This window comes from Neovison vison, chromosome 8 (assembly GCF_020171115.1).
Source record: "Neovison vison isolate M4711 chromosome 8, ASM_NN_V1, whole genome shotgun sequence".
NCBI lineage: Eukaryota > Metazoa > Chordata > Mammalia > Carnivora > Mustelidae > Neogale > Neogale vison.
Window position 1 is genome coordinate 23,669,755 of NC_058098.1, and position 18,893 is coordinate 23,688,647.

Consider the following 18,893-nt stretch of genomic DNA (forward strand, 5'->3'; position numbering starts at 1 on the left):
CACTTAAAAAAAAAGATTTATTTATTTGACAGAGAGACAGTGAGAAAGGGAACACAAGAGCCAGAGAGAGGGAGAAGCAGGCTCCCCGCGGAGCAGGGAGCCTGATGCTGGACTCGACCCCAAGTCTCTGGGATCATGACCCGAGCCGAAGGCAGACACTTAATGATTGAGCCACCCAGGTGTCCCCAAACACAACAAATATTTATTGAGCACCTCCCCTGTGTCAGGCACTGTGCTATATGCTGAGAAAACGGTGGTAAACAAGATGGATAATGTCTCCCTCCTTTTGGAGTCCACAGTATAGTCTAGAAGACAAGGAATAAACAACCTAGTATGTCCTATTGAGGACAAGTAAGAGAACCTGTCTTGTGAATGGTCAGGGAGGGAGTCCTTGAGGTAGTGATTTTGAGCTGGGATCTGAAGGCTGATGAGTTACCTAAGCAGGGAGAGCATATCAGGTAGCAGGATCCACGTGTTCAAGGGTCCTGAGAAGGGAGGAAGTACAATGAGTGAAGATCACTGTAATTACAGCCCAGAAAGAGAAGAAGAGGGCCCTAAGGTAAGTCTATAGTTTTGGCAAGGGCAAGAGTAAGACATCTATTTGACCTTTATCTTAAGAGCAATATGAACCATCAAACACTTTTAAGTAGGGGTGAGACGTGGTAAACTTTCTGAGGTAGAAACATTACTTTGACAGCAGGGAGAAAAGATTGAAGGGGAGCCAGGGAGGATGTGAAAAGGCCTTGGATCACTACTGCAGCAGTCCAAGCACACCGTGTAAGCTCAATGGAATGAAAGGACTACAGACTTCTTTCCTTAGACGACACTAATAGTACGCCTGACCAGTATGCAATCCGTTTACAATACACTGGCTCATGTTCTATCTTCCGTGATGCTCTTGACAGACTCTATAACTCCCATTTTACAGATGAAAAAGCTGAGGTTCAGAGCAGAGATAGTCACATAAAAATCAGGAGTGAAAGCCAGTTCTGAACCCAGGCCTATATAAGAAATATCAATTCCAGTGCTGGGGAGGCGTCCCTACATTTTGGGAAGGAGAGGAGCCACATTCCCTTAAGCTCGCTAGGATGAAGGTGATGGGAAAAAGTAGAGAGGGACTTACAGGCAAATAATAAAAAAGGCTACAGGTTATCTTTATTACCATTAACGTTATTAGACACTATGTGTCAGGCACTGTACCAAGTGCTTTCCACGTCTTCCTTCATTTTGTCTCTGCAAACACTACTATTATCCCCGTATTTCAGATACGTACAGTGAGGCTTCAGAGGGCTCCTATAGGGCCGTGCACTGACTCCGAAGGGGAGCCAAGAGCTACTAGTGATATTATAGCTCCAGAGACAGAGACTCTCCCAAAACCGACACTAAGCTCTGCACCCAAATGAGCGGGCGCGCGCTCCGCCTCGCGCTCTCGGAGACGTTTGGCCACGTGATCAGGGCCCGCCCCCGCCCGCCCCGCCCCCTCCCGCGCTCCCACCCTCTCTCCCTCCCTCCCCCTCCCTCCCCGGCCCGGTCCGGCCCATCCCCCTCCCCACCGGCTCCCTGAGGCCCTGCCGGGTCGGGCTGCGGGCGGCCGGGCGACGGCCGGACTGACGGACGCACGCGAGGACTGACTGACGGACACACGGAGGGCGGCGGGCACGCACGGCCCGGGCCGCTGCTCCAAGGCCCGCCCGGGAGGGCTGGGGCCGCGCTCAGGTGAGGTGACGGCGACGCGGGCCCGTAAGGGGTGGGCCCGCCGGGCGTCTGGGGTCCCGGCCCCGCTGGCTCCGCGGGAAGGAGGCGCCGCCCGGGCCCGGCGCGGGAAAATGGCGCCGGCCGGCAGTGGAACACGGCTCCTGTGCGGGCCCGGCCCGGAGCCGCCCCGCCCGCCGCGCTCGTGTCCCCGTCGCCATGTTGGGGAGAGGGCCCCGGGCCTGCGGGCGGGGGTGCTAGAGGGAGCGGGGGCCGGCCGGGGTTAGGGAGGGTGCGAGACGCGGGGTCTGGGGCGCTGAGGGAGTGCAGGGCCGGCCGGGGTCTGCACAGGGTGGCGCTCCAGGCCCGAGGAAGCGGCGGGAGCCGACCGTAGGGTCGTGGCCGGGGGTCGAGAAGGGACACTGAGTCCAAACGGAACTGGGGTCAGGGTCCGTGAGACTGGAGGCCAGGACTGGAGTTTGGTTAGGCTATTCGTGTTCAGGACCCCAGGGCAGTCAGGACCCAGAGGGCGTGGGGTCTAAGCTCTGGCTGTCAGAGCCCAGACAGTTCTTTGTGGAGGGTGGGGGGTGAGGGAAGCTGTTGATTAGAAATATTAGAAATGGGGGCCCTTTGGATGCAGGCGCGAGTATCAGATTGGGCAGTTCTCAGATCGCGGCGCCGAATTGCAAAGCCTTATAATTCCACAGAGACTGAGGGCGTATGTTCCCCTAGCATATTCTACTCCCTATTGGGAAGAGCAACAGAAAATAGGAAGACTTTGATGAGAAAGTGGGAAAGGGGGACCGAAGTTTGGGTGCCGGAGCTGGCCAGCAAATGGGGTGTATGGACTGGAACTGGTTGGCAAGAAGAAAGAGCCTCCATCAACTTAGGGAGTTTGTGTGTATCTTTAAAAGGAGGGACCGGGCTGTTTGTGGGCGGTGACCCAAGGTGTCTTCCCAGGAAGGGGACAGCCCACTGTTTTAAGAGCAGGGTCACCTGGGGAGGTCATCAGAAAGGAGTTTTGAAGCCAGTAAGAATGGTGAAGAGAAATGAATGTGTAAAAACTACAAGAGTCTTAGAGATCATGTAATAATTTCAGATCATGTAGTGATTTTAGCTGAGACATAGAAAGATAAAGATGACTCCTCAAGATCTCACAAGTTCCTGGCCAAGGAGGTCCTCTGCCTCCTCATTCAACACACTGCCTTAGAGGAATTTGTTAGCTGTGAGAAAAGTGTTAAGGTGAGCTCTGTAGCATATATCAATGAACCGTTAATCTCTTTTGTTTTGGTAATTGGTTTGTCAGTAGAAAAACTGAAGGGGGATACCAAAAAAGTGCAGGTAACCAGATATTTGATCATTTCAAGCTTCCCTCCATTTGTGCAAAGAAGTTATCTTCAGGACCCTCTTGACTTCTAACTTTCTAGAGTTGTAAGAGATGCTCCTTCTGTTTTAGGTGTTTACTGTACAGCAAGGGGACACAGAAAGCCAAAAAAGATAACTGTGAACAATGAACGGTACACACCCAGGATCTCTATCATGATCAAATTTCAGTTAAAAGTTTGATCAAGATAGGGAAGAGTTCGGGGCATCTGGGTGGCTCAGTGGGTTAAAACCTCTGCCTTCAGCTTGGGTCACCATCTCAGGGTCCTGGGAGGCTCTTTGCTCGGCAGGGAGCCTGCTTCTCCCTCCCCCTCTGCCTGCCTCTCTGCCTGCTTGTGATCTCTCTCACTTTCTGTCAAATAAATAAATAAAATCTTAAAAAAAAAATAGGGAAGAATGCAAAGTTCATATGGGTTATGGAAGAATTGAGGAAAACTATGCAAATCAATCATGAAATGGTAGTTCAGGGCTCCCATAAAAGCAACAAGGACTTTAAACAAAAGGTTATAAAGATGCCCATTGCAAGTAAGATTTTCTGTATATGTTTGATGCATATATACCATACATACGTATATAAGGCATCAAGATTCATTTGTTCTGGGATAAGGCCTTTGTGCAGTGGGCCCCTCTGGCATCTGGTGAAGCTGCTCAGAAAAATAGTAACCCCTCTCAGAATAACATTTTTTAATTGAGTAAAACAAAATACCATGTTATAGAGAAAACCATTATATTGAAATACCGAAATACACAAATTATAAAATAGCAATATAGATACTTTATCAGTACATTAAGTAATCGGATCTAGTGATGGGTCTGACAATTACAGTTTTAAACACATGAACATAAGTAAGACTTTTAGATATCAGTAACAACTGTAGTATGATATAAAGATATCTGTGATAACTGTGACAGTCACAGATAACCACCGATACTAGAGTGGTTTGTTGCCTATAACTCATATTTGAAGAAAATGGTAACTTTCAGTTAGAGGTTAGTGAGTATAAAGAGATAGTTTTGTTCTGCTTTTTTCCTATCCAAGTTCATAGACCCCTCTGAATTCTGTCTGTGGGTTTCCATCTGTGAACCCCAGGTTAAGAAACCCTACTTCTACCACCAAGCATGTCTTCCATTCAGCGGATATTTACTGTGCGCTAAGACTCTAAGATATGTTAGGCATTATGTTGGGCTGTGAGGATTCAAAGTTCTTTAAGACAGGGTCTTTTCACGTTAGATATTCAGTCTCATGAGAGAAATGAGCATATTAACAGTGATAGTTCAGGATGAATACCAAAGCAGTATCAGAGGTTGAAAAAACACAGAAGTGGGCACAACTCAGGTCTAGGAGTCAGGGAAGGTTTTGTGAAAGGGTGATACTTGAGACATGTCCTGAAAGGTGGAGGAGTTTGCCAGTTAGAGAGTTGGAGAAAAGAGCTTTACAGGTAAAGTTATGCACTTCAGGATATACAGTTGAATGTGGCGGGAGCATAATATGTGTGCAGAAAAAGTGATCAGGGATGAGATGGAACTGTTGTTCAGAACCTGGCTGCGAAGGACTTTGCTAGACAGAATCTTTAGCTGATAGGGAGGCATTCATGCTGTCCAAGGAAGAAGAGTGTATGATTTGGTTTAATTTTTAGGAAATAAATGGACGTTCTTTGAATGGAGGGTGGACTGGAGAGCAGGGAAGGAGTAATGAAGGCCTAGTCAAGACAGAGGCTGTGATCCTTGAACAAAATTAGAATTTTCAGGGCGCCTGGGTGGCTCAGTGGGTTAAGCCGCTGCCTTCGGCTCAGGCCATGATCTCAGCTCCTGGGATCGAGTCCCGCATCGGGCTCTCTGCTCGGCAGGGCCCTTCCCTTCCCCTCTCTCTGCCTGCCTCTCTGCCTACTGTGATCTCTCTCTGTCAAATAAATAAATAAAATCTTTTAAAAAAAATTAGAATTTTCAGGTGCTGATAATTGACATTGCACGTGGTAAGAGAAAAAGAATATTTTAGATTATTAATTTGGGATGGTGGCTGTCAAAGAGGTTATAAAAAGGGTGAAAGGAAAATGAAGTGATAATTGTCACAAATCAGGGAGAAGTTTTTTGGGTTAGAGTAGTAGACTTGGAAACCATTGCAAAGCTGTCAAGCGTGGTGTAGTTTTCACTTAAGGAAATCAGAGGTAAGTGTCAGCAGATATAAAAACCAGGGAAAGGGGTGCCTGGCTGGATCAGTAGATTAAGAGATTAAACATCTGTCTTTGGCTCAGGTCATGATATCAGGGTCCTGGGATCTTGCCCCATGTCAGCTCCCTGCTCAGTGGGAGGCTGCTTCTCCCTCTCCCCCTGCTTGTGCTCACTCTCACTTACTCTCTCTCTCTCAAATAAATAAAACCTTTTAAAAAAGAAAATTTCCAATTAAAAAAATAAAAAGCATGGGAAGTAGGGAATGTAGAAAAATTACAGCTGTCTGTTTCAGAGGTCAGCAAACTCTGGGCCATGTCAAATTTGGCCCACCACCTATTCAGGTAAAAAAAGTTTTATTGCAACATAGGCACAGTTACTTACTTACATATTGTCTTTAGCTGCTTTCACACCACCAATGGCAGAGTTGAGTAGTTTTAGAGAGAAGATATACAGTTCACAAAGCTGAAAATATTTATTCTCTGGCCCTTTACTAAAGGTGCTTGCCAATCTGATCAATGTCTGGGGATTAGATGTTCAGCTTCTGGTTTGCCATCTAGTTCCTATAAAATGGAGAAAAAGCATCTTGGCTTTGTCCTTCTGGCTGGGTCCTCCATGCTCTGTGTATCTGCAGTATGATAGAGAGCCCTGAATATTTTATATTGGTCAGCGATGCCAGGGTCTGTTCTGGGGTCTGCTGTGTGGCAGCTGTGGTAGTGACAGGTTTTTGCAGCTTAGACCATGCTGGGACCTTTTTTTTTTTTTTTGCCATTTTTCTGTTGAGTTGTCTTTTTCAAAAGATGTCTTTATGTTTTCTCATTTTTAATCCTTTGTTGATTATGTGTATTATAGATATAATTTCCAGGTTGTTAATTTTATTTATTTATTTTTTATTTTTTAAAATTTTTTCTTTTTTTTGGATATTTTATTTATTCATTTGAGAGAGAGAGAGAGAGAGCACAAGGAAGGGGAGAGGGGGAGAGGGAGAAGCAGACTCTCTGCTGAGCAGGGAGCCCGATGCGGGACTCGATCCCAGGACCCTGGGATCATGACCTGAGCCGAAGGCAGACACTTAACAGTCTGAGCCACCCAGGTGTCCCAGGTTGTTAATCTTTTAAATCTCTTTTTTTCTTACTAAAAGAAGTTGTGAATTTTAACATAGTCAAATCTATCAGTCTTTTCCTCCCCCAAGATTTTGCAGTTATTCTTTATCTTCTTGAATCTCTACTGTTCTGCCTTTGATGTTTAGATCTCTAATTACTATGTCATGTGAGGTATGGTCCAGTTTCATTTTTTGTGTGTGTATAACCAATTATCCCAGCACCATTTATCGAATGGCACTTTGTTTTCAAATTATGTGCTCTTTTGGTGGAGTCTGACTAGGGTCCTAATTCTAGCTTTGCTGCTTGCTAATTATGTGACCTTGGACAATTGTGGAACCTCTTTGTGGCTCAGGTTCCTTGGCTTTTATTTTATGTATGTATGTATAAATATATGTATTACATACCTGTGTATGTATATATGTAGTTAGCTCACCAGCCAGCCCAACACGGGACTTGAACTCACCACTGCAAGATCAAGAGTCGCATGCTCTACCTACTTAGACAGCCAGATGTCCCAGGTTTCCTCAGCTTTTAAAATAAGGATAATAGTATTTATCTCATAGAGTTGTGAGGAATAGGTGAGTTAATTCATGTAACGTGTCGAGCAGTGTGGCATCTAGGAGTTGCTGAATGCTGTTAGCTTATAGTTAGCACTATTGTTCATTTCCTATATCCAGCACCTGGCATAGTGTAGGGGCTCGACATACTCAACACAGTTGTCTGTTTAATTTGGTTTTCAGATCAAAACAGAATGGTTGGGACGCCTGGGTGGCTCAGTTGGTTAAGCAGCTGCCTTTGGCTCAGGTCATTATCCCAGCTTCCTGGGATCGAGTCCTGCATCGGGCTCCTTGCTCGGCAGGGAGCCTGCTTCTCCCTCTGCCTCTGCCTGCCTCTCTGTCTGCCTGTGCTCGCTCTCTCTCCCTCTCTCTCTGACAAATAAATAAAATTAAAAAAAAAAAACAAAACAGAATGGTTGTGAGAGGTAGACTGAGTGTTACAGGAGGTGCTTCCAGTTTCTGCAGTTTTAGCTGCTGCTTCAGACTTTCTGCTGGGATGGAACTCCTCTTACCCCATCACTTCTTTTGCAGAGAACTTCTGTAACAGAGGCTGCAAACCAGCAGTCTGTGGTTGGATTTGACCTGCAGACATGTTTTGTTTGGCTCAAATGTCCACAGATTTCTGACTTACCTTGAAAATTTGGAAGATCTATCAACACCAAACTCATATTCTCTCATACCAACAGAGTAAAAGCTAAATCTTTTAGGTATGATGGGTGTTTGTTTCCTAATGCTCTGCGGTCCTCATTACTTTCTTGTTTTGCTCATTTACTTTTATTACTCTGTAGGCATTTCATTTTCTTGTTCTTACTTCACTGAGGTTTTAAATATTCTCTCTTCTAACCCAATAAATGATATGTTGGGATAAGGGTCAGATTGGCAGAAATTGGCAGATGAGTTTGTGGGCATTAAAAACCAAAGGCTATTTCTAAGGATGAGTCATTCTTGATCATAATGAATAAAATGATGATTGAAATTAAAAGATGAGGTGAAATTCATTTCAAATCACTGAATATTTAGGCATCCCATCTATGTGCTGGGTACATTAGAAATTACCACGTTGGTGGTAGAAAAGAAAACTAGCTGGCCAGCTTTATGAAACATTTCAGAAGAGATCTTTTTAATTTGATGTGGAGCTGTTTTCCAAGAGAATGGTTGGATGAGAGGAAGGAAAAACAGGAATTCATTCATTTACAATACATTTATTGAGCCCTACCATGTGCATTAGGCTAGAACTCCCCAGGATACAAAGATGATTCTAGTTAAAGTGTCATGTGGGATAGAGGTAATGTGTTATGGAGCTGGAATATCAGAGAGTGGTACCTGAAAGAGGTGGCCTTTAGTGGAACTGCCAAGAATGGTGTAGAGATGTGTATTTAGGAAATAGTAAAAAGAGTCCAGTTTGGCTGCAGAACAGGATTTTTACAGGGCTGTGGTTGGAGGTCAGGCTAGAAAAGGAGATTGAACAACAATAGCAATAATGATAGTAGTAGCTCACATTTTTTGCATGTTTACTATTTGCCGGATAACTTCCCAAGCATTTTTTTTTTTAATTTTTTACTTCTTTATTTATTTGACACAGAGACAGCTAGTGAGGGAACACAAGCAAGGGGAGTAGTAGAAGGAGAAGCAGGCTTCCTGCTGAGCAGGGAGCCTGATAATGGGGCTCCATCCTGGGACACTGGGATCATGACCTGAGCTGAAGGCAGACACTTAACAACTGAGCCACCCAGGCACCCTTTTCCAAGCATTTAATTAGTATTTCTTTTAGTCCTCACAACAACTCTGTGAGATAGGGCACTAATTTTTATACCTTTTTACAGATAAACCGAGGAAAAGAGCTAACATTTGCTGGGGAAAGAATTTGAGTCCATGCAGTCTAATTCCAAGGCCTGTTGTTAGTCTCTGTATGCTATACAAGTGAATCAGGGAACGCTTTGAATCCTTTTCAGTTCCAGGCTGGGAAGTTTAGACTTGATCGACTAAGTAATGGGAGTCATCAATAGTTTTTAGCCATATAGTGACATAATGAGATCTGTACCTTAAGAAAGTAAGCCTGCTAGTGAATGTAGGAACAGCATGAGGAGAAAGAAGAAATGTGGAACTAGTTTACTTTTTCCCTCCTCACTAGATTTAGTGCTCCTTCAGAACTGACCCTGTGTCTGTTTGTCCCTCTCTTCCTTCAGCTCCATTATCTACCTATTGTGTTGTCTGGCACATTTATTTTAAAAAATGTAATCTTTTTCTACATCACTTTATTCTTTAGGACTTGAAGTGGCTGCCTAGGAGCTCAGTATTTGCTAATCATCAATAATCATTAATAAATCATTATTAAATAAATCATTAATCATTAATAAATGACTAGAGATATAGGTAGATGTGTACATTAAGGGAGTATTGTGGCTTTGTTGGAGGGAGTAACATAGCCCTAGAATTTGGTGAAATGAAGGGGAAGTGAAGATATGATGGTCAAAGCATATAAATTTCCAGTTGTAAGATGAGTAACTTCTGGGGGTCTAGAGTACAGGATGGTGACTATAGTTAACAATAATGTATTAAAGACTAGAAAGTTGCTGAAAGAGTAGATTAGATCTTAAATGTTCTTGCTACACACCCAAAAAGAAAAAAAAGTAATTATATGAAGTGATGGATGTGTTAACTAAATTTATTGTGGTAATTTTGCAGTGTATATGTGTATCCGTTTCATTGTACACTTTAAACTAACACAATGCTGTATGTTGATTGTATCTCAATAAAGCCAGGGGGAAAAAATCTTTTTCACTAATAATATTAATGATCACCAAATTCAGAGGGCATTCATACTTTAAATAGATATGTAAGTTTGTATTTAACATTAACCAACTACAGCCATCACCCCTGCCCCCTCCCAACCCAACACACACAGAAAGGCAACAAAAGCTTCCATTAGCTGGCACTTTTACCAGTATTGAACCTGTTGGATATGAGTTCTATAATACCATTATGTATATTTTCTAAAGACCAGACAGCAGCAGTTTCTCACAGGAGGAAATAGTTGCAAATTTGTGAATCAGATCCTGTTTTGGATTTTACAGAAGGAAATTGTTCATTAGACGAAGTCTCTTGTAATTTTAAATATTATGTGAAAGTAAGACTGTGTCCCTACTATAAAATACAGACTTAAAAAGTTCAAACATGGGACTCCTGGATGGCTCAGTCCATTAAGTGTCTGCCTTCGGCTCAGGTCATGATCCCGGGATCCTGGGATCAAGTCCCACAAGGGGCTCCCTCTTCAGTGGGGAGCCTGCGTCCCCCTCTCCCTCTGCCTGCCTCTCTACCTACTTGTACTCTTTCTCCCTCTGTCAAATAAGTAAATAAAATCTTAAAAAAAAAAAAGTTCAAACACTTGGAGAAATCAAAGACATTGTGGTTAACCACCAAATGCTAGTATAGGTGAGAAGATTTTAGGTAAACCAGCATCTGACTAGGCTTAGTAAGAGACCAATCAATAGACCCAAATAATGGGTTTGTTAAATATTCTTTCCCATTGTGGATATTAAGTATAATATAAGCAGTATGTGCACCTACATTTATACACATATCTGTGTGAAATACATTGGTATACCTGGTATAAGTCTGAATCTAGGAATGCTTCCTAAAAAGAATGAGCCTTCAGCTGAGTTCTTTTAGATTGTGTTCAACTCTTTAGTATGTGTGGAGATGACTCATTCAGAAGCATTGCAATCAGAATAATTAAGTGTGGAGGAAAATGTGATTATGATAGTATATATTGACTGCCTACCAGTGTTGAGGGGTATATCCAGTTGGTGAGTAATTAGTTTCACCTTCCAGGAAACTAATTCATCTGGGAAAGTGTTAGGAACATAAATGAAAAGGGGGGTGGGGGAGCATAAATGTTTTAAATGCGCTGTAAATGCAATGGAAATTAAAGAGAGAGATTTCTACTACCAGTTGGAGGATCAGGGGAGGCTTCATGGAAATGCTGGTATATTTCCTAGGGCTGCTGTAATAAACTACCACAAGCTGGGTGACTTAAAACAACAAAAATTTATTCTCTTACAGTTATTGACACTGGAACCTGAATTCAGGGTGTCAGCAGGGCCATGTTCTCTCTGAGACTTAGGGTAGACTCCTTCCTTGCCTCTTCCTAGCTTCCATCAGTTCTTGATGTTTCTTTTCTTCTTTTTTTTTTTTTTTTAAGATTTTCACTTATTTATTTGAGAGAGAGAGAATGAGCAGGGTAAGGGGCAGAGGGACAAGCAGACTCCCTGCTATGCGGGAGCATTGTGGGGAGATGAAGCCAGAGTAGTTTGTTGGGGCCCTAGATGCCAGATCTAGGACATTCAAATGTTGCTGAGTGGGTAGTATGTGGGAACAGGATGGTACAACAGAATTTTGAAATAAGGTGGGTAACTGATTCAAGCTTTGGATAGCTAATTCAAGCTTTAAGAAGGTTCTCTAACCTAGTGATCATGGATAAGTAGACACCCCGAAGAAAAACAGATCGTTGTTGATTTCACACACTGAGCCTCCCTCGTTTGCCAATGCCCGTAACTTTTCACCAGGACAGTCGGGGATCCAACTTATGTAAAAAGCAGCACTTGGAAAAACACCACAACAACAAACTTTGAGGGTTCTCTTGGTCTGTCATCCATAGACATTGAAATACATCAGTTTTTTAGGATCTCTATTCAGAAGCCTCTCCATGGATTTCAGTATTAATAGTTATGTTGCTCTTCATTTTTTTTTTTCAAAATTTTCTTCAAAATCACCTCTTTTCCATCCTTTTTTTATCTCTTGATTTTTCTTGGAACTCTTTTCAGTCTTTCCGTATCTTTTCTAAACATCTGACTAATTGAAAGAATTGAGAAAGATTGTGTACTGTCCAAGCCAAAGCTACACTTTTTTTCTATGTCCTTAAAAAAAAATTTTTTTTTTTAATTTTACATAGTCTTCATGTCTAGTATGGGGCTTGAGCTCCCAGCCCTGAGATCAAAAACTGCATGCTTCACCAACTAAACCAGCCAGGTGCCCCTTTTCTTTGTCCTTTTAGTAATAGTTATGTTGACTTTTGTCCACAATAGGACTTTATTCAAATTTTGAATGCCCATTCAAACTGGTCAACAGCAGGGCTCAGGTGCTTTTTCTTATTTGTCTCTAGGCAGTTCTTCCTGATTGTGTATTTGCATTGTTCATATATTCTCTAAGAACTTGTGTCCTCATGAAATTTTTAAAATTGTGTTTAAATATTACAAACAAAAAACTTTCTAGTCATTAGCATATGGGTACAGTCTTTACAAGTTTAATTCATAGTTTTTTTAAATAGTTTTTTCGTTTGGCAATATATTGAGGTACTTTTCCACATGTTTATATACTTACTTTTATTGGATACACAATAACCAAAGTTTAAGTATTCTCTGTTTATTTGGCATTTGGGTGATTTCCATTTTGTTTTTATTTTTGGTTTGCAATTCTCAATTATACTGCTGTAACATGTTATTATAAAGGTTTTTTCCCTCAATTTTTTTCTTAGAATATAGTCTCTAAAATGATACAGTTTGGTTTGTGGATAATCACTTTTTAGCTATCTTGTCAGCTTATTCTTTAGAATAACTAGCAGTTTATATTGCCACTGCCACTAGTTATTATTGGATTTTATATATTTTTTCTTCCGGTATAATATGTGGATTTTTAAAATATTTTATTATGAAAAATTTCAAATATACAAAACAACCCTGAAACTGTAGAATAAACTCCCTCTACCCACCACCTATATTTAATGTATAGTCATTTGCTTAACAAAATACTTAATATGTTAAACCTTTTAAAAATAAAGACATCATGAAACTATGCCTTTAAACATTTTAGCATGAATCTCTTTCAAATACGTTCTTCCACATAATCACAGTACTGTTGTCACACCTAGCAAATTATCAGTAATTCCTTGATATTATCTAACATTAAGTCTGTATTTAAGTTTCCCTCACTGTCTCCAAAATGACTTTTATAGCTGACTTATTCAAGTGGAATCAAATTTAAGGACCATGCATTGCATTTGCATGTTATGATTTATGTAGTTGTAGTCTTTTTAAAATCTGGAATAGTTCTCTGTCCTTGTCTGCTTTCTTACCTTCTAAAATTCTTTTCATGGGCATTGATTTGTTGAGACCAGAGCAGTTTTAATTTCCTACATTCTGGATTTATCTGATATTTTCTTAGTGATATTTATTCCTTTATTACTTATATCTGCCTAAACTGGAAGGTTCAAAGACTTGATTAGATACTAGCTGAACATTTTGGCAAAAATACTTAAATATTCTTCACATTACCTCATATCACAGGTACACAAATGTTTAGTTGTCCCACTATTGATGATAACTTTGATCACAGGTTTAAGGTTGTGACTTCCAGATCTATTGTGAAGTTACACTTTTTTCTTCTCTGAGTAGCAAATATATTTTTTACTTTTATTAAGATGAGTATTTTTAAAATCTTTGAGCTAGTTTTTCATATAATTTGACCATTTGTTCAGTGTAGATTTGGTATTTTCCTTTTTGCAGAGTGTGTTTAAAAATTTTATTTAACTGAGTTTTTATAATATGTAAATTTCAAGTTTCAAAGTATAGCTGAAATCCAATATAATTTAACCAAAAAAGATACAGATTGTAAATATATAATAGGGGACATTTCTTTGATGAGATTTTGTGATGAGACATGTTTCCTTTTTTAAAAAACATTCTAGGGGCGCCTGGGTGGCTCAGTGGGTTAAAGCCTCTGCCTTCAGCTCTGGTCATGATCCCAGGGTCCTGGGATTTAGCCCTGCATCAGGTTCTCTGCTCAGCAGGGAGCCTGCTTCCCTTCCTTTCTCTCTGCCTGCCTCTCTGCCTACTTGTGATCTCTGTCAAATAAATAAATAAAACCTTAAAAAATAAAATAAAAAATAAAAAACATTCTAAGCAGAGAAACCTAAAAAACATAAGGCTCTTGTATCAACAGTTTCATTTTTCTTTTTGAAACGGCGATAGATCTCAAATTCATAAAAGTTGGATTTACATTTGTTTTACATACCCACCCAAAAAGCACCCAGAATGTATTTTATTTCTTCTTCATTGAGTGTTTCATTTGGTTGCTTTTATATACCCATTTTTTAAAAAAAATATTTTTACTTAATTATTTGACAAACAGAGATCACAAGTAGGCAGAGAGGCAGGCAGAGAGAGAGATTGATTTGGGGCTTGATCCCAGGACCCTGGGATCATGACCGGAGCTGAAGGCAGAGGCTTTAACCCACTGACCCACCCAGGTGCCCCTATATACCCATTTTTAAAATCAATTTTAAATAATTCATTTTTCTGTCATTCCTGTTACAGATTTTTTTTTCTTATTCCATTTCTTTTCTGTTATCAATTAAGTAGGATTTTCCTTCCGAACCACAAAAGCAAGATAGGCATATTAAAACCATTTGAGTATCATCTGAAGTACATGAAGAAGCCAGTTCTCTCCTCTTCTCCAATTCCTGTCTTCCAACCTACCTAAGTATAATAGCCTAGATTGGTTCTTTCATATTTTTCTCTATAATCTTAGAAGTAAATTACATACTGATTAATTTTCTCTCTTAAAAGATTATCATGATGCCATACACATTATTCTACAAATTCTGGGTTTTTTACTTTATAGAATATACATTTCATTCTGTGTCATTAAACAGATATCTAATTTATTTTTTTCTAGCTACAAAATGTTTTATTTATGTAGGTTTCTTTTTTTTTTTTTTTTAAAGATTCTATTTATTTGAGAGAGAGAGAGAGAGAGTGAAAGAGAGCATGAGAAGGGAGAAGGTCAGAGGGAGAAGCAGGCTCCCCGCGGAGCTGGGAGCCGGTTGCATGACTCTGTCCCAGGACTCTATCCTGAACTCTGGGATCATGACCTAAGCTGAAGGCAGTGGCTTAAGCAACTGAGCCACTCAGGTGCCCCAATTTATGTAGGTTTCTGGAGGAGCATCAAGTTTTTTCTAATTTTATTTTCCCCATCTCAAACAGTGGATATCCTTGTACATATATCTTTACGAAATGGAGTTTTTACTTTTGTAGGATAAATCCCCAAATACGGGGTAGTAAGCTTATAATGTAAGTATTGTGAACTTCCAAGTTATTTTCCAAAAGGTTGCAGTTCTTATTCCCACTTGCACTGGATAACAGTTACCTTTTTAGTTTTTGCCAATCAGCTGAGAAGAGTTTTCTTATTTTTATTTTCATTTCCCAGACCATTAATAAGTTGTATATATTCACTGGACATTTGTATTCCCTATTCTGCAGATTGCCTTTACCAATTCTTTACTTATTTTTCTCTTGGGGTGTTAATTTTTTACTCTTTAATCAACTTGCAGGTGCTTTTGTGTATTTAGAATGTTAATCCCTTTTTTGTCATATGGAACAAATATATTATTCCAAAAGTCTATCATATGGCTTTTGACTTTGCGGTTTCTTTTGACATATAGACTATTTTGATTTTTACATTATCATGTCTGTCAGTCTTTATTACTTCTGGGTTCATGTCTTGCTCATCATCACCCCACTAATGAATTTTTATTTTATTTCTGTATTTTTGTTTTATTGTTACTAATTTTTTACCTTAATTTTGTTTTTCTCTTTTTTGCAGTTTGGGCAGATTTATTTCTTTGTGCTTTTTTTTTTTTTTTTTTTAGTATAAATAAACTTTATCTTGCCATTGAATTTCCTCTTCTGATCAAAATATTCTTTTTATTGTTTGGCGATAAGCACAGTATAGATTTTCTAGTTTTTAAATAATCTCTTTTGAACTTTGAAGAAATACTTTTTAAGTTGTTCTAAGTCATTTTGAATCCTGTATCTTTGTTTGAAAGTATTAGCAATAGTGTATTCACCTACTACAGTATGCCTACAGGTTTCCTAAGTGGACTTATCTGATTCATCAATAATGATGAAATGGTAGCTATAGGATTTAAAAGCTGATCTTAGGACTTCAGTGTTTGATTTAAAAAGTGACAATTTTAAGAGCATAAAGCAAAAAAAAGAAAAGAGAGAAAAGCCTGATAACGCTGTCATTGTGAATATATGACAATGGAGAAGAAGAAACACTGGTAAACTCTTAGAATGATCGCCTAGGGACTGCTGTAACTTAGAGCCCAGATCTCATGATTTAACTGCGTTGGAAATTTAATGGAGAAAAAAAAAGTCACTGTGCTTTTTAAAAAGATTTTATTTATTTGACAAAGAGAGAGAGAGCATAAGGAGGGGTAATGGGAGAGGGAGAAGCAGGCTTCCCACTAACTGGCCTGGATCCCATAACCCTGGGATCATGACCTGAGCTGAAGGCAGTGGCTTAACCAACTGAGCTATTGTTCTTTAAAGTTGTCTTCCATCTTATGGTAAGACAATATTTATTATTATTATTATTAATTATACCATACTTTTCTAGTGCTTTTATTTTTTTAAGTTATTTTTATTAACATATAATGCATTATTTGCCCCAGTGGTACAGGTCTGTGAATCGTCAGGCTTAACACATTTCATAGCACTCACCATATCACATATCCTCCCCAGTGTCCATAACCCAACCACCCTCTCCCTACCCCGCTACCCCCAGCAACCGACATTTTGTTTTGTGAGATTGAGAGTCTCTTAATGGTTTGTCTCCCTCCTGATCCCATCTTGTTTCTAGTGCTTTTAAAATGAATTCTTTTGTAAAGAGGTATCACATATGAAATGAAAGACTTTCCTGCTAATAAGAAGCTTCAAATTATTCACTTGGCCTCAATTTTTTCATTAGGATATTAGACAGATGATTGCCAAGGGCTCTGCTAAGATTCTCAATTTATTTTAGGGAATTTTTAAGTAGTTCTGTATTGTAGGATTTGATCAACTTTTCAATGTTATATGTATTTCATATATTTCGAGCATGGATTAAAAGACTGGTACTTCAAACCTGTATTATTATTATTATTTTTACTGTAGCTTTACACTTGATCTTAGCCAAAAGGCCAAGAAGTGATACTATTAGTGTACTAATAGTGATACTATTAGTGATTTTATTAGGATTAAAAGAACACAGTGGTGTTCATAATTAGAACATGATGTATAAAGTTTTTAGATATACATATAGTTTTTTCTAAATTTTACTTTATCCACTTTTATGGCATCTAACAATATGGGGAAAATCTCTTTGAACCTCTGGCTTATTTTGTTGGGTTATATTGTGCTTAGTTAAATTAACTGCATGTGTGTTAGGATGAGTAGTTCTAGGAATCTCATAGTTCATGAATTTAGCTTTTGTTTCTTATACTAAAATGTCAGAATTGAAATTTAAAAATTAATGTAATTGGGGCGCCCGAGTGGCTCAGTGGGTTAAAGCCTCTGCCTTCAGCTCACGTCAGGGTCTCGGGGTCCTGTGATCGAGCCCCACATCTGGCTCTCCGCTGAGCGGGGAGCCTGCTTCTCCCTCTCCCTCTGCCTGCCTCTCTGCCTACTTGTGATCTCTGTCTGTCAAATAAATAAATGAAATCTTTGAAAACAATTAATGTAATTATTCCCTAATCCCTTAAATTGTCTATTATTCCTACCAGGAACAAACCAGTTGTTGCTACAGGATTGAAATGCCAATCTCTGACAGGCATTTTGTGGATCCTTTCAGGGTACTAAGTTTCTATGATTTGATTAGAGGTTTGCATAAATTTTCTCTTGGGAGCCCTCAATTTAGGAACAGGAAACATGTAATAGTTTTATAAGAGATTGACAAGGTGTAGGGAGGATGGGATTGGATCTTTAGTTGTGCCATGGCAAGTCATTTTGATAGTTCACATTTAACTGTTTATTCACTTTTTATTTTTTATTTTTTTATTTTTTTTAAAGATTTTATTTATTTATTTGACAGAGATCACAAGCAGGCAGAGAGGCAGGCAGAGAGAGAGGAGGAAGCAGGCTCCCTGCTGAGCAGAGAGCCCGATGCGGGACTTGATCCCAGGATCCTGAGATCATGACCTGAGCCGAAAGCAGTGGCTTAACCCACTGAGCCACCCAGGCACCCTGTTTATTCACTTTTTAAATGCCTTATAAAGGGACGCCTGGGTGGCGCAGTTGGTTAAATGACTGCCTCCGGCTCAGGGCGTGATCCTGGAGTCCCGGGATCGAGTCCCACATCGGGCTCCCAGCTCCATGGGGAGTCTGCTTCGCTCTCTGACCTTCTCCTCGCTCATTCTCTCTCTCACTGTCTCTCTCTCTCAAATAAAAAAAAAAAAAAATTTATAAATGCCTTATAAATTATCCTGAAACTTTTAAGTCTATGTGGTTAACAGGTCAACTTATTATAAATACTTAAAGTACTTAAGTACTAAGTAATACTTTACTAGTACTTAGTAAGTACTAAATAATATCCAGATTTAGGCATTCATATAAATGTTATTTAAGTTTCTCATTCTACAAAATTTTTGTTTCTTATATAGTAACTTCAGGAGCAAGAAAGTACCTGTCCTGCTTGGTACATAATACGCAGTTGGTAAAAGGTAGTTGCACGAAGGCATCCATTGGAAGTATTCAAATTCTGGATTAGAAATTATGAGGGACTTCTCTACACATAATTTCTATTTAAACAATAACCATGGAGGTGCCTGACTGGCTCAGTCGGTGGAGCATGTGACTCTTGATGTCTGGGTTGTGAGTTCAAGCCCCTCACGTTGGGTATAGAGATTATTTAAAAATAAAGTCTTTAAGGGGCGCCTGGGTGGCTCAGTGGGTTAAGCCGCTGCCTTTGGCTCAGGTCATGATCTCAGGGTCCTGGGATCGAGTTCCGCATCGGGCTCTCTGCTCAGCAGGGAGCCTGCTTCCCTCTCTCTCTCTGCCTGCCTCTCCGTCTACTTGTGATTTCTCTCTGACAAATAAATAAATAAAATCTTAAAAAAAAAATAAAGTCTTTAAAAAAATAATAACTTACGCTCTGTAAGTTTGAAATGATTTCACTT

The 18,893-nt window shown here is 40.0% G+C and overlaps 1 protein-coding gene across 5 annotated transcripts in view; it reads left to right on the forward strand.

The window, feature by feature from the left end:
- Positions 1-1,538: 1,538 nt before the first annotated feature.
- NCOA6 (nuclear receptor coactivator 6) overlaps positions 1,539-18,893 on the forward strand; it is a 108,323-nt gene continuing 90,968 nt past the window's right edge. For all 5 annotated transcript variants that reach the window (XM_044263186.1, XM_044263188.1, XM_044263189.1 and 2 more), the window contains exon 1: positions 1,539-1,716. The gene's annotated coding sequence lies outside the window, so the exon portion shown is untranslated. The remainder of the gene's footprint in view (positions 1,717-18,893) is intronic.